The sequence below is a fragment of the Rhinolophus sinicus genome, chromosome 2 (assembly GCF_057876585.1).
Source record: "Rhinolophus sinicus isolate RSI-liver-muscle chromosome 2, RSI-T2T, whole genome shotgun sequence".
Classification (NCBI taxonomy): domain Eukaryota; kingdom Metazoa; phylum Chordata; class Mammalia; order Chiroptera; family Rhinolophidae; genus Rhinolophus; species Rhinolophus sinicus.
Genome location: NC_142502.1, coordinates 28,372,387 through 28,388,054, shown reverse-complemented (window position 1 = coordinate 28,388,054; position 15,668 = coordinate 28,372,387). Strand labels below are relative to the sequence as shown.

General features: G+C 36.8%; 1 pseudogene; it reads left to right on the top strand.

The window, feature by feature from the left end:
• Positions 1-12,648: 12,648 nt before the first annotated feature.
• Positions 12,649-14,615, top strand: LOC141571897 (trace amine-associated receptor 6-like; annotated as a pseudogene).
• The last annotated feature ends 1,053 nt before the right edge of the window (positions 14,616-15,668 follow it).

Genomic DNA, 15,668 nt, shown 5'->3' with positions numbered 1-15,668 from the left:
TGATCTGTACTGCTTGGCTTAGTATTGTCCTTAGAAAATGATGAAATATTGCTTTTTGGCATTAGACACAGTTCAATGCTAATGTTTACAACTGTCACTTGTGTGTGTACACGTGCATGTATACTCATATGTGTGAATATAATATGCTATAAATATGGGCCTCTATATAATGGCTGGGAAGATAGCCTATGCCTTTTTATTTCTGAGAAACGCTGTTGGTTTTTCTGACTGGTGTATCGCTACCATTTTATAAAGAATTATTCTGGGTCCACCAAACTTTATGACTTGGAAAATCCAAGAAAACTCACTTCACGATGGGGAGTTAAAGACACATGATCACTTGGTGTCACATGGTCAACTATTCCTTCACTGCCTGGGCTCAGTAGCACCAAAAAAGCCACCTTTCCAAAGGTGTTTTATCTTCCACTGTACATAGCATGGCCTTGTTCCAGAACCCCAGAGGACTACATGGTGTTTCTTCCACTGGAACCTTCCACCAAATCTACACTGCATCTTTCCCACTACTAACACCTCCAGCACTACAGTGTATGACAGTTATGCTGCAGCCCAAACCATTGCAGAGCCCTCTCCTGCTCCAGGCTGCAGCACAAACCTGGCAGATTTTTTGTTGGCACCCAGTATATGTATAAAAGCAGTATTCCTAAGTGTAGAATATGTTGCTTCCAGATCCTGAAGAGCTCTGCCAGGTATTGTGCTTCCTTCTGTGCTGTAGGGGTTATAAGATGTAGTCAATTGCCCTTTACTTAGGGTAGGACATTCCTCGATTACTTTAATGAAGTAAAGGGCCCCTGAATCTGTATAAGGCTTATCTGTAAACTTCTAGAAAACCTGTATCTCACCAAGGCTAGGAACTACGTACCTGGTGTGCTAGGTACGACTTCCTCATCCTGCCTCATCAGCATGATGACATCAATGTAATAAATCAATATGACCTTCCATAGGCTGCTGAGATGGTCCAGATGCCTTTCTTAAAGAGGGATCTGAGCAGTGTGTCTCTGGGTCTGCCACACAGACACAGTGAATAATAAAGTATTATTTTGAGGATGCTCGTAAATTATATCAAGGTAAACAACAGATTTTGGTTGAGAACATATAAAGCATTGAAAATGTTAGCCCAAATCTGCTGGGCCACCAGGCTGCTGTCTAAGTCAGAGTGTCCCAACCAGTGGCCTAATTATGTGCTGCAAATGGGTTAAAAGGATGCGCAGGGATACTGATCCATTAAGTACTTGGGGAAGTCAGACTAGGTCTGGGGTAGCTAGTGCTATTTGGCCAGTAAACTCAGGCCACAAGCAGCCTCCCTGAGTCTCTTCGGATGGTTGCCCAAACTGAGCGTTTCCAGAACCTCTTTTATAAGGACCCTAATCCCATTTGTGAGAGCTCCACTCTCTTGATCTAATCATCACCAAAAGGCACCACCTCCAAATATCATCATATTGGAGATGAGGTTTCAATATACAAATTTTGATGGGACACAAATACTGAGTCTTTAGTAACGTGTTACCATGTACAAGTACGATGAAGTGAAAATGATTTGGGAGCATCCACTCAAACCTAGATGTGAATAAATTATTTCCAAGAAGGAAACAATAGGCTCTGGTTATATCGGTGTCTTTATTTCTCCCTAAGCTAGCAGCTTTCTAAAAGCCAAAGTCCTGGGTGCAACTGGGGCAAAGTCGTTTTGTTTCAGCATCTTCACATGTTCTGTGAGGTGGGCAGCCTCACCCCAGCCCCTGGCTTCAAGCAGTGAGTTGTGCATTATTCCCCATGTGGGATAGCACACTTTTAGAGCCCTTTACAGGAGTCAAAATCCTGAATTCCACTGCTGCTTCTGGACCTGGAAAACTCTAGCTCCGCATTGTCAGCCTTGCTCACATTTGGTGTTCTGTTTCTTTTCTTGTGCACAGAGAAGATTATCTTATTTATGAACTTTACTGTATCTCCCCCTTGACCCCTTTCTATATGCCTGTCTTTTCCATGTATTTGGAGCACAGGGATTGATGAATGAATGAATTGAGCCATCTGGACTGGAAGTCCTAATGAAATCTGTCTTTTGGGAAGTTCGCTTAAAGGTGGAAGGTAAAAAAAACATGTTTTATCCGACTGCATGTATTTTCTAGCCTTTCCTTTTTAACTTAAGCAAGGTATTTGGTCTTAAGAGATAAGAACGTGGAAGTTTTGTTTTCCAGCTTGTCTCCTAACAAAGGGTGCTCTTCCTTCTAACTGTACAGATCTGGCTGTGTGCAACCACTGCAGAGACAGGCACCTCACAGAGGCAGCAGAGGTCGGAGACCACCATCACCCATGGATCGCACTTTCCATCAGCAGCAGTAGGTAGATACCTGCGGTGGGCAGAATAATGGACCCCCAACTAAGCCCATACCTGCTGATCCCCAGAACCTGTGGATATGTTACTTTACATGCAAAAACGGATGTTTGCTGATGTGGTTAAATTAAGGATTTTGAGATGGGGAGATTATCCTGGATTATCCAAATGGGCCCAGTGTAATCCCAGGGATCAGTAAGAGTGTTAGTGTCAGTATCAGAGAGAGATTTAAAGATGCTATGCTGTTGCTTTTATGAATGGAAGGACAAACGATAGACAAAGTAATGCAGGTGGCCTTTAGAAATGGGAAATGGCAGGAAATGAATCCTCCCCTAAAGCCTCCAAAAGGAACGCAACTTTGTTGATGCCTTGGTTTTAGTCCAATGAGAACCATTTCAAATTTCTAATCTCCTGAACTTTAAAATAATAAATTTGTGTTTCTTTAAGCCACTGAGTTTGGGGTAACTTGTTACAGCAACAATAGGAAACTAACACAATGCCATAATCCCAAAGCAGGCACCCCAGGTATGGCTGTAGCACCCCTTACCTAACAAATGAACCAAGACCATCATTACCCAATCAGCAGCAATCAGAGACTTCACTTTCCTAATATAGGGCAGATCATAACCCTGTCTTTAAAAATCCTTCCCCATTTCTATTCTCTAGAACCTAATCTCCCAGAGCCTGGATCTGTGTTTATTTGCTTCCCTGCTTGGCAATAAAACTTTTTCCAACCAGAGTTTAATCTTTGGTCTCACATTCTTCATTAGTTTGTCTTTAGCACCCCAGAATAAAATAACCAATAAATAAAATCAAACCAAAACAAACATAGCATTATGGACATTCTCTGAATCCATGTCTCCTGCTATCTACTATATAGCTCTTTTTCTCTTTAGAGTTGACTCATGAAAATATCAGTCATTGCTCATGGTCTCAATTGCCTTCCCTACATACTCTCATTGATACCCAGTCCACTGAGTTTGGATTCTCTGTCCCACACTACACCAGAAGATGGGGAATCATGCTCATCAGTTATCTAGCTGTGAACGCCAACAAACAGTTCTGTTTTTATTTAACTTGACCCACTGTCACCATTTGACGCTCCCGATATGCCTTTCTTCATGAACCTCTTTTATCGCATGGCATCTGTGGGACCACTTTTTCCTGTTTTTCCGTCTGTATTTCTGTCTACTCTTTCAGGCATAACTTTGAAGTTGGAACACCTCTAGTTCCTTCTATGTTCATTGCACATACCCTAATCCAGTCAACAAATACTTGTTGAGTGTCTGATATACTCTAGGCATTATGTCAGGTGTGCTCCAGGCAATCACATTTACTCGTAGACCTCAAAAACACCAGTATGCTAAAAAATCCCAAATAATTATCTCTGGCACAGTTTCTTTCTTGAGCTGAAAATTTATAGACTATACTACCCATGGAAGAACTCCAGTTTTAGGTCCCTGCAACCAACCCAAGCCTGACTCATCATCTTTCTTTCCTAAATGTATTCTTTCCCCTATTTACTTTATCTTTCTTGTTGGCAAGTTAAAAACCTGGGATTGATTTCTGCCTCCATCATGCTGCCTTTAACCTTACATCCTTTCAGTCTGTAAAATTGTGTATTTCATATTTTCAGATAATAGGGAAGCAAAATTCCTGAATAAGAGTGGGGTGAAATCAAGTTAGGTTTAGAATTTAAAGAGAAGAGAAGATAGCATTGCCAAGAAGAATTTGGTAGATAATAAACTGAATAATTGTTTTCATGTCACACCCTTTAATAGCTGTTCTCCTTTTATTCCAATGTATTTTCATTATCTTTATCCTAAATGGCAATCCCTATGGGCTCACCCGTCCATCTTTAGTTGAGGTGGCAAGCCCAGGAGACAGGCGGATGCCTGGCTCAGCTTTCTCACCCCCAGCCTGGACATGGTATATTATTTCAGTGAGGGCAGGAGGTGAAACCTGGCAGTGGGTGGGTCAGAAGTGCTGAGTCACAGGGCCAGTTCTCCAGACACCTGCGAGGGGCTCCACTTACCCTGCAAATATCTCTATGTCCAAGGGAGTAGGACATTGCATAACAAAATCAAACACCATGGCATGTCAAAAGAGACCATGGTGGTCTCTTTTTAGGGACTTTTCCTATATTTTTGAAAAAAGACCTTCACATTTTTATTTTGCACTGGGCCCTGGAAATTCTGTAGCCAGTCTTACAGGTAGGGAGTAGGTAATTTTATTGTCAGATACTGGCCAAAGCTATTTCATGACAGCTGAACTTTAAGAAATCTCTTGGTTATGATGATCACAAGTTTTTCTTCCAAATAACAGAACATAGAGAAATATGTTTTTTTAGGAGAACTTATTAGTTATTATTATCAAAAGTAAGTTTCCTTTCATGATTCACACCTTATACTACAGGGATTTTTTGTGAGGAATTTATAATGTGTGAAGTTTATAGGTTGGCTTCCTAAAACATCTTAGGTGTTAACTTCCCAGACAATCTGAAGGTGGAAGTCTATTAAAAGGTGACTTCTCCATTAGATTATCATCAGATTTTTCAGCAGAAACTCTACAAGCCAGGAGGAGTGGATCAAATATTCAAACTATTGAAAGAGATAAATTATGAGCCAAGAATAATATATCCAGCAAAGATATCCTTTAGATATGAAGGAGGAATAAAGACCTTTCCAGACATACAGAAGCTGAGGGAATTTTCTAACACAGGATCTGCACTACAAGAAATACTGAAGGAGGCTATTCAACCAGCACAAATAGGGATAATTTGTGACAACCGAAACATAAAAGCGGGGAGAGTAAAGGCCTGAACCGGAATATGGGAATGGAGAAAGTAAGCATGCTAAAGAAAATGGGATACTCTAAATATGAAAGTTTCTTTTACATAAACTTAAGGGTAACCACTCAAAACAAAAAATCCAGAACTGAAATATATAACATAATAAAAGAAGAAACGGAGGTAAAAATCATAGAATACCACCACACAGAAATAATAGACAACAACAAAAAGGCAAAGAAACAATGGAGACACACAGTCTTACCAGAAAACCAAAGATAGAATGATAGGAAATCCTAACATATCAATAATCACCCTAAATGAAAATGGACTGAACTCACCAATAAAAAGGCACAGAGTAGCAGATTGGGTCAGAAAACTAAACCCAACTATATGCGGCTTCCAAGAGACACATCTCAGCTACAAGGACAAACACAGACTCAAAGTAGAAGCATGGAAATTGACACTCCAAGCAAATGGTATCCAGAGAAAATCAGGTATAGTCATACTGATATCAGATGAAACATACTTCAGGATAAAAAAGGTAACAAGAGACAAAGATGGACATTTCATAATGATAAAGAGAAGTATACAACAAGAAGACATAACAGTCATCAATATTTATGACCCCAATCAGAGAGCACTGAAATATACCAAGCAACTACTAACAAAACTAAAGGGAGAAACTGACCAAAACACAATTATACTAGGGGACATAAATACAGCATTGACAGCTATGGAAGTACCATCCAAACAGAAAATAAATAAAGAAATAGAAGCCCTAAATGATATATTAGAGGAAATGGACATAATTGACATTTATACAGCACTTCATTCTAAAACATCAGACTATACATTTTTTTCTACTGTACATGGAACATTCTCAAGGATAGACCATATATTGGGACATACAACTAGCCTCAGCAAATTTAAGAAGATTGAAATCATACCAAGCATATTCTCTGATCACAAGATTTTGAAATTGGGTATCAACTGCAAAAAGAAAGCAGGAAAACCCACAAATATGTGGAGATTAAACAACATACTTTTAAAAAATCACAAGGTCAAAAAAGATATAAGAGATCAAAAGATACGTAGAAAACAAATGAGAATGAAAATACATCTTACCAAAATTTTTGGGATGCAGCGAAAGCAGTTTTAAGAGGGAAATTTATATCATTACAGGCCTATCTCAAGAAACAAGAAAAATCCCAGATAAATAACCTCACATTACACCTTAAAAAACTAGAAAAAGAAGAACAAATGAAACCCAACGTCAGCAGAAGAAAGGAAATAATAAAACTCAAAATAGAACTAAATGAAATAGAGAACAAAAAGACAATAGAAAAAATTAATGTGACAAAGAGCTAGTTCTTTGAAAAGATTAATAAAATTAACAGACCCTTGGCTAGGCGCACTAAGATTAAAAAGAGAAAAGACACTGATAAACAAAATCAGAAATGAAAGAGGGGAAGTTATCACGGATGCCACAGAAATACAAAGGATCATCCAAGAATACCATGAACGACTATATGCCACCAAATTTGATAACCTAGAAGAAATGGATACGTTCTCAGAAACATATAGCCTTCCTAGGCTGAATCACGAAGAATTGCAAAATCCAATAGACCGATCACCAGTAAGGAAATTGAATCAGTCATCCAAAATCTTCCAAAAACAAAAGTCCGGGACCAGATGGTTTCACTAGTGAATTCTACCAAACCTTCAAAGAGGATCTAATACCTGTCCTACTCAAACTCTTCCAAAAAAATTGAAGAGACAATACTCTCCTACTCTTTTTTTGGTAGCATTATCCTGATACCAAAACCTGGTAAGGATAACACAAAAAAAGAAAACTACAGACCAATATCTCTGATGAATACAGATGCAAACCCTAAACAAAATTCTAGAAAATCAAATGCAACAATGCGTTAAAAAGATTATTCATCACGACCAAGTGGGGTTCATCCCAGGGGCGCAAGGATGGTTCAACATATGCAAATCCATCAATGTGATACATCACATAAACAAAGTAAAGGACAAAAATCATATGATTATATCAATTGATGCAGAAAAAGCATTTGACAAGATACAACATGATTTATGATTAAAACACTTAATAAAATAGGTATAGAAGGAAAATACCTTAACATAATAAAGGCTATATATGACAAACCCTCAGCTAATCTCATAATTAATGGTGAAAAACTGGAGCACTTTGCTCTACGTTCAGGAACACAACAGGGCTGTCCCCTATCACCTCTGCTCTTCAACATAGTGTTGGAAGTCCTTGCCAGAGCAATCAGGCAAGAGAAAGAAATGAAAGGCATCCAAATTGGGAATGAAGAAGTTAAATTGTCACTCTTTGCAGATGATATGATGCTATATGTAGAAAACCCTAAAGACTCCAACAAAAAGCTATTAAAAACGATAAATGAATAGAGTGAAGTTGCCAGATACAAAATCAATGCACAAAAGTTCATTGCATTCCCATATACTAACAATGCAATCTCAGAAAAAGAAATAAAAAAAAAATTCCTTTTAGAATTGCAACAAAAAGAATAAAATGCCTAGGAATAAACTTAACCAAGGATGTGAAAGACCTATATGCTGAAAACTATAAGACATTTTTAAAAGAAGACACAAAGAAATGGAAAGACATTTCGTGCTCATGGATTGGAAGAATCAACATAGTTAAAATGGCTGTATTATCCAAGGCAATATACAGATTTAATGCAATCCCCATCAAAATCCCAATGGCATTTCTTAAAGAAATAGAGGAAAAAATCATGAGATTTGTTTGGAACCACAAAAGACCCCGAATAGCCAAAGTAATCTTAAGAAAAAAGAACAATAATGGAGGTATCACACACCTTGACTTTAGCTTGTAGTACAGGGCAACAATAATCAAAGTAGCATGGTATTGGCAGAAAAACAGACACACAGACCAAAGGAATAGAATTGAGAACTCAGAAATAAAACCACATAAATATGGACAGATAATTTTTGACAAAGAAGCCAAAAACATACAATGGAGAAAAGACAGCCTCTTCAATAAATGGTGCTGGGAGAATTGGAAAGCCATGTGCAAAAGAATGAAACCGGACTGCTATCTGTCACCACGTACCAAAATTAATTCAAAATGGATCAAAGACCTAAACATAAGACCTGAAACAATAAACTACATAGAAGAAAATACAGGTACTAAACCAATGGACCTTGGGTTCAAAGAGCAATTTGATGCCAAAGACAAGGGAAACAAAAGCTGAAATAAACGAATGGGACTATATGAAACTTAAAAGCTTCTGCACAGCAAAAGAAACCATCGACAAAATAAAGAGGCAACCAACTGAATGGGAGAAGAATTTTGCAAACAGTGCCTCCGATAAAGGGCTAGTATCCAAAATATACAAGGAATTCATACCACTCAACAACAAAAAAACAAACAACCCAATTGAAAAATAGGACCTGGAGAGACATTTCTCCAAAGAGGACATACAAATGGCAAATAGACATATGAAAAAAATTTTTTAAAATGCTCAACATCACTAATCATCAGAGAAATGCAAATAAAAACCACAATGAGATATCACCTCAACCCCAGTTAGAATGGCTATTATCAACAAGACAAATAGTAACAAGTGTTGGAGAGGCTGTGGAGAAAAAGGAACCCTATTTGTGGGAATGCAGATTGGTCCAGCTGCTATGGAAGGCAGTGTGGAGGTTCCTCAAAAAATTACGAATAGAATTACCATATGACCGAGCAATCCCTCTCCGGGTATCTATCCAAAAAAATCTGAAAACATTTATACATAAAGACATGTGTGCTCCAATGTTCATTGCAGCTTTATTTACGGTGGCCAAGACATGGAAACAACCAAAGTGTCCTTTGATAGATGATTGGGTAAAGAAGTTGTAGTATATATACACAATGGAATACTATTCAGCAGTAAGAAAAGATGAAATAGTACCATTTGTGACAACATGGATGGATCTGGAGATTATAATGCTAAGTGAAATGAGTCAGAAAAAGCAGAGAACCATATGATTTCACTGATATGTGGTATATAAACTGAAAACAACAAAAGAACAAGACAAACAAATGAAGGAACAAAAACTCATAGACATAGACAGCAGTTTAGGGGTTAGCAGAGGGTAAGCGGGGGCTCTGGAAGAGGGTAAACGGGGTCTAATATATGGTGATGGAAAGAGAATTGACCCTGGGTGGTGAGCACACAATGTGAGATATAGGTAATGTATTACAGAATTGTACACCTGAAATCTATGTAACTTTACTAACAATTATCACCCCAATAAACTTTAATTAAAAAACAAACAAAACAAAACAAGAATTAGGTAAGATGTTATTTAATGTACTGGGTGTGCTTGTCTGCTTCTCATTTTGTTGCAGTCCAGAACATAGAGAAGGACAATACTTCATGCATAAACCCATGAGACTCTCTCTTTTGTTTTAATCAGTTTTAAAGGTTGAAAATCCTGGTTCATACAAGTAGGTTATTGTGAGTGATAATTTCAATGCATTCTTGTTACCTAGCAATGGAAATTCTTCGTTAATCTTACTCTAAATTGATGATGAAGTTACCGCTTTGTGATCATTCTTTAGTACAAACAAAGAATTAAGCTGCACTAATTCATTTCCCTCTTTTAAGCACCAAGTTTAGGTCAATTACTGATTCAGAGTTTCAAAAAGAAAATTGTTTTTTCATCTGAAAAATTTTCCCTAATATTTATAACTTCTCTTCTGGAAAAAAGTGATTACAAGTTGGAAACTGAGAAGTGAAATGTAACAATATTCCTAAGTTTATTTCAGTTTCTGTTTTTACTAATGTCCTGTTTAATATGTTGCAACAATACTGAGAACAATAGGAACTAGGGTGATTGCTGCTAAGTTCTAACTTGCCATAACGAAATGCCTTTTGGAATTCTGGATATGTTTGACTTGCTGAACTTTATTGTTGTTTTTTCTCTGAAGTTATAAATTTAAATTCATTAAAATTATCAATATCATCAGTTAAATACACTCATTTAAAATCCCAGACATCATCTTTGACAATGAGATTGCTTGCCGAAGGAGACTGTTTTTCAGCTACAAAAATGTGACTGTCATTTCGGAGTTTATTCACCCTGCTCAATACTTTCCCTTAGGTTTACTCAGGACAGTCCATGAACAAACAGTATGCGTCATCAGGAGGATCTGGTTAGCTCCAATCTGAACAAAACACATCAATATTTTGGCTATTCAAAGAGCTCTCTTTACTAAATTTAACAACCTTCACTGTGTTTCGTTTGTTTGTTTGTTTTTGTTTTTTAACATTTCTATGAGATACAGCAGAATGATTTCTAGAGATGCCAAGTAGAATTCCTATTGGTGCTGATTTCTAAGCACAAGTGTTACTATTAGTAGCTTTTAACAATATTTTAATAGCTTTGTTATGTTTTCTAGCCATATCTGTTGGCCACATTACTCCTAATTCCTTTTTTATTTTTCCAGTTTAATGTTCACCAATGACACATTTTTTCCAGTTTTGTGAATATATCTGATCAAGTGCGTGTGAAGTTAAACCACACACACACACACACACACACACACACACACACACACACACACACTCCTTGTCATCTTGCATAAACTAGAAAAGTGAATAACTTATAGTATCCATGTTCTTTTTGGGAGGGATCTTAAGCTCTTTTCTGGTTTTAATCACATGAGAAGCACGGCTTTGGAAGTTTCTGCAATACTGCAGATTTGACTAGAATTAGTATTATCCCAAAGAGTTGTAAACTTTATCAGCTGATTTAACCTTAAAAATCATATGGATTATATCTATTCATGTTAGAAGAGTAATTTTTCAACATCTGTGTGAGCCATTTTCTCTTTTGTCAAACCATAAGCAACTAAATCTCATTAACAATCTGTAGAGCAAGTAAGACATTGAGCAATACTTTTTTTGTCCTTTGTTTTCATTTAAAAATGATTGAAGGGCTGTTGAGAAGTCCAGCATGCTGTGTTTCTAAGTGTCCTGTTAGTTTTGAAGGTGTCATTACAAATAATATATTGGAGTTTGCCACTTTGATTGGATTTTACACACAGAAAAAATATTTTAGATAATCTGCCTTATAAAGTCATGTAGTCTTTTTTTTTTTAGAATGCACCTCATTCTAAATGACATTGAAACTGACTCTTAGCGTCAATATTTTTCTCAATATTTTCAGTTCCAGATATCTGGAGCTTGAACTTGGGTATTCCTCTAATTTTCACTTCATCTTTTCTAATAGTAAGGAGAAATCCCACTAAAGGGAAATGAAATGCATGATAATGTAATTAAATGTATTCTTGATGCAAAGCTGGAACATATCTCACTTTATAAGGTCCTTTTAGAAAGACGCTTTATAATGAAATATGAATAATGTTAACATAAAATATAGATTCTATTAATTGTCCTATAATGGTGATGGTCATATTCACGTCAGAAAATCAAATGAGATGTTTACTAGCAGAAGAAAGAATGATTTGTATTAGTCTACTGATATTCGTCATAGCCTTCCACTAGCTCTCTTAATTCTATTCATAGCAATTAGATGCAGTATTTCCAATAATATTCACAATTCTTAATAAAATCCAGTGACATGTTCTCGTATTTTCTTTTCTCCTCTACTCTGTTCTGTCCTATCCTGTCCTATCCTATCTTATCCCATTCTCTAGTCTCCTCTATTCTACTTTTATTTATTTTTTTTAAATTAAGTCGGGCTGTGACCCATTAGCTTATTTCATAATCTATTAATGCATTGTGTCTTGCAAGTGGTTGAATAATGCTGACATAGATAATAAATAATGCAAGCAAATATGAGAAGTTCAGAGAGTGGTAGAGCTATAGAAAATATATAAATGAATAATGGAATGGAATTAAGAGGTGACGGGGTAGGGGTTAATTTTGCCAGGGTGGTCAGGGAAGGCTTCTTGGAGGAGGTGATATTGACTTGTGCTCTGCATAGTTTAGACTACTGATATGACTCTGTTCTTTAGCACTTATGGATAGTTTGAACTATATTATTTGAAATGCGCATACCATTTCCTAGTTGTTTTGCGTATAGTTGGTGAATCCCTAGCTGTACTGCAACTTCCTGCAAGAAAAGTCTTTTTTTCCCACTTAATAAAGTTTTACCCAAGCAAAAAAAAAAAAGGTGACTTCTCCAATAGGGGATGATATTATATGTGATTATCCTTTGCAAGAAACAACAACTTCGCAGGTGTAAAGAACCAGGTATTTAAATTAAATTATTTCAATTATTCAGATGATGTGTCTTCTGGCTTGATGAAAATTCATAGTAGATTTGCTTGGAGTTAACCATCTGTAAGTTTCAGACATATTTACAGAAATGATCTCATGAATTAAAAACAGAAATAACAATTTTCTGAGTTTTTGAATTTCTTTTAATTTATCTCTATAACTAAAATAGGAAAACTATCTAACCTGAGGCAATATGCAAAAGGAGTTGCCCAAACATGCAGCTTGATTTTTTGTTTTGTTTTTTAATTTTCAGAATTGATGACTATTATTCCCTATCACAAGGAGAAGCGGGAACACAGCAAGAAACATGACCAGCAATCTTTCCCAGCCTGATTTTTGCTATGAGTACTTGAATGGATCTTCTATCAAAACTCCCTACTCGCCGGACCCCGCCTGATTCTCTACACAGTGTTTGCCTCTGGGGCTGTGCTGGCCGTGTTTGGAAACCTCCTGGTGATGACTTCAATCCTTCACTTCAAGCAGCTACACTCTCCAACCAATCTCCTCATCGCCTCCCTGGCCTGTGCTGACTTTCTGGTGGGGGTGACCGTGATGCCCTTCAGCATGGTCAGGTCGGTGGAGAGCTGCTGGTACTTTGGGCGAAGCGTCTGTACTTTCCACACGTGCTGTGATGTGGCATTTTGTTACTCTTCTCTCTTCCATTTGTGCTTCATCTCCATCGACAGGTACATTGCTGTTACTGACCCTCTGGTCTATCCTACCAAGGTCACGGTGTCTGTGTCAGGGATATGTGTCAGCATTTCCTGGATCCTGCCCCTTGCGTACAGCGGGGCCGTGTTCTATACAGGTGCCAATGACGATGGGCTGGAGGAATTATCTAGTGCCCTCAACTGTATAGGGGGTTGTCAAGTTGTTGTAAATCAAGACTGGGTGTTGATAGATTTTTTTTGTCATTTTTCATACCTGCCCTTCTTATGATCATTCTCTATAGTAAGATTTTTCTTGTCGTTAAACAACAAGCTATAAAAATTTAAAATACTTGTAGCACAGTAGAATCTTTCTCAGAGAGTTACAAAGCCAGAGTGGCCAAGAGAGAAAAAAGCAGCTAAGACCCTGGGGGTCACAGTGGTAGTATTTATGATCTCCTGATTACCATATACAATCGATACGCTAATTGATGCTTTTATGGACTACATAACCCCTGCCTATAGTTATGAGATTTGCTGCTGGTGTGCTTATTATAACTCAGCCATTAACCCTTTGATTTATGCTTTATTTTACCCATGGTTTAGGAAAGCCGTAAAACTTATTGTGAATGGTCAGGTTTTCAAGCACAATTCATCATCTGTGAATTGGTTCTCTGAACAAATATAAGCAATTGGATTGAGGAAGTCAAAGATATTTTTACATTTTCCATTTGAAATGAGTTTTTGAAAATTAAGTAAGACTATTAGAGAAGAGAAAAAAATTGTTCTTCAAACTTAATAGGATAACTCCATGTTTTCCAGTTATATTAAGATGTGTACTTCTTTGTCACCTCTCCAAAAATGTTTATTTGATGAATAAATGTTAAATCCTATTTGTTAAGTGTGGCAGAGATCACCATACCCTGCTCCCTGCAGACACTTCCTTCCCTCCTTTTTCTTTTTCATTCCATTGACTCTTCCCTTTGGAACCTGAAAGCATGTTTGTTTTCTTTCAATCCTTTCTCCTTTCCTTACAAAGTTTTATACTCACTGTCAACTTGTCAAAAAAATTCTCTGTGATTGACTTCATGGGGCTATTGCTTTGTGCGTGTGCATCTTTTTGTTTTGGGTATTTTGTGCTTTGCTTATTTTCTCAAGGGAAACTTTTGGGTAGCAGTAAATCTATTGTACTTAATGTATACATGGTGTTGATTCCAGGAAATTGCTTAAGCGTGTCCTGGATTTTGTCCCTTGCATACAGTCACCCATGAGGATGGGATGGAGGAATTGACCTCTACTTCATGGGTAGTATCAACTTCTTATAAATCAAATTGGATATTGATAGAATTTCTATTATTTTCACATCCGTCTTTGTTAAGATGATTTTGCACAGTAATACTTGGGGCTAGAAAACAAATGAAAAAGATTAGTAGAAAGTAGAAATGTTATCAAGGAAATGCAAGACCAGGGTGCCTAAGAGAGAGAGAAAAGCAGCTAAAACCTGGGGTATCACAGTTAGTGTTTTTGATCTCATAGCTACCATATTTAATGGGTTCATTCATTAATTCACTCTTGAGTTTTATAACATCTCATATTTTATGAGATATTTTGCTGGTTCAGTAATTATAACTCTGCTCTAAATCACTTGATTGATGATTTTTTTTCACCCTTGGTTTAGAAGAGCAATAAAACTTATAAGTGCCCTGTAATAAAAGTCAGTTCATCAACTATAAATTTAATTTATAAATAAGCCTAAATTCCAAATAGATAATTTGAAAATTTGAAATTAATTGAAAATGTGATTGAAAATTTCCCAATAATTATATGAAATACAGTGCATGGTAATGAATCATTAAATTGGGGAGGAGAAATGGTACCTCTATTCCCTTTATGCTTTTACTTTCTTAGTTAAGTGAATGTGTTTAAGCATTTGATAGGAATATATTTACTAATAGTGGTGGACACAAAGTTCATATTTTCTAGTTTCCTCAAATGTGTGCTCTTCCCTGCTCTGTCAGTTGTCGATTATTTTCTTCTTCCAGGCCTCCTACATCTTTTTTGTCTTGCCTACCAAACTTAACCTTTTTCTCGTTTTCAGAGCTTTCCTGGTTCCATGTTCCCTGTGAAAGTCCTGTATTTCCTGTCTTTCTCTGGACTCAGTTAGCTTTGAATTCCTTTTTAGCTGCTTGTTTCTGAGGTTCGGTCTTTCTGAGGCTCCTGTAGCTGTCTAGTCCATATACGTCATCTGTTTTGACTCAAGACAAGACACATATTTTATATTTTGCATGGTATTTTGTAATTGTGGAAATAACCATGAGCAAATGCTACAATTTCAGCAGTAGTGATTGTCTTTTCACATGAGGTGTGCTGTTTTACCTACCAGTCATGATGGAGGGCAATTTTCTGCCATTTTTTTTTTATAAACACTATTCAAAGTTTATACATTATCCATGATAAAAATAAAAATGATTGGAAGTTATGGGGAAAGAATGGTTTATATAAGAAATCTTGATATGACATATAACTTTTTGGAACAATAATGTAAGGCATCTTGCTTCATGTATTTCACAAAATCA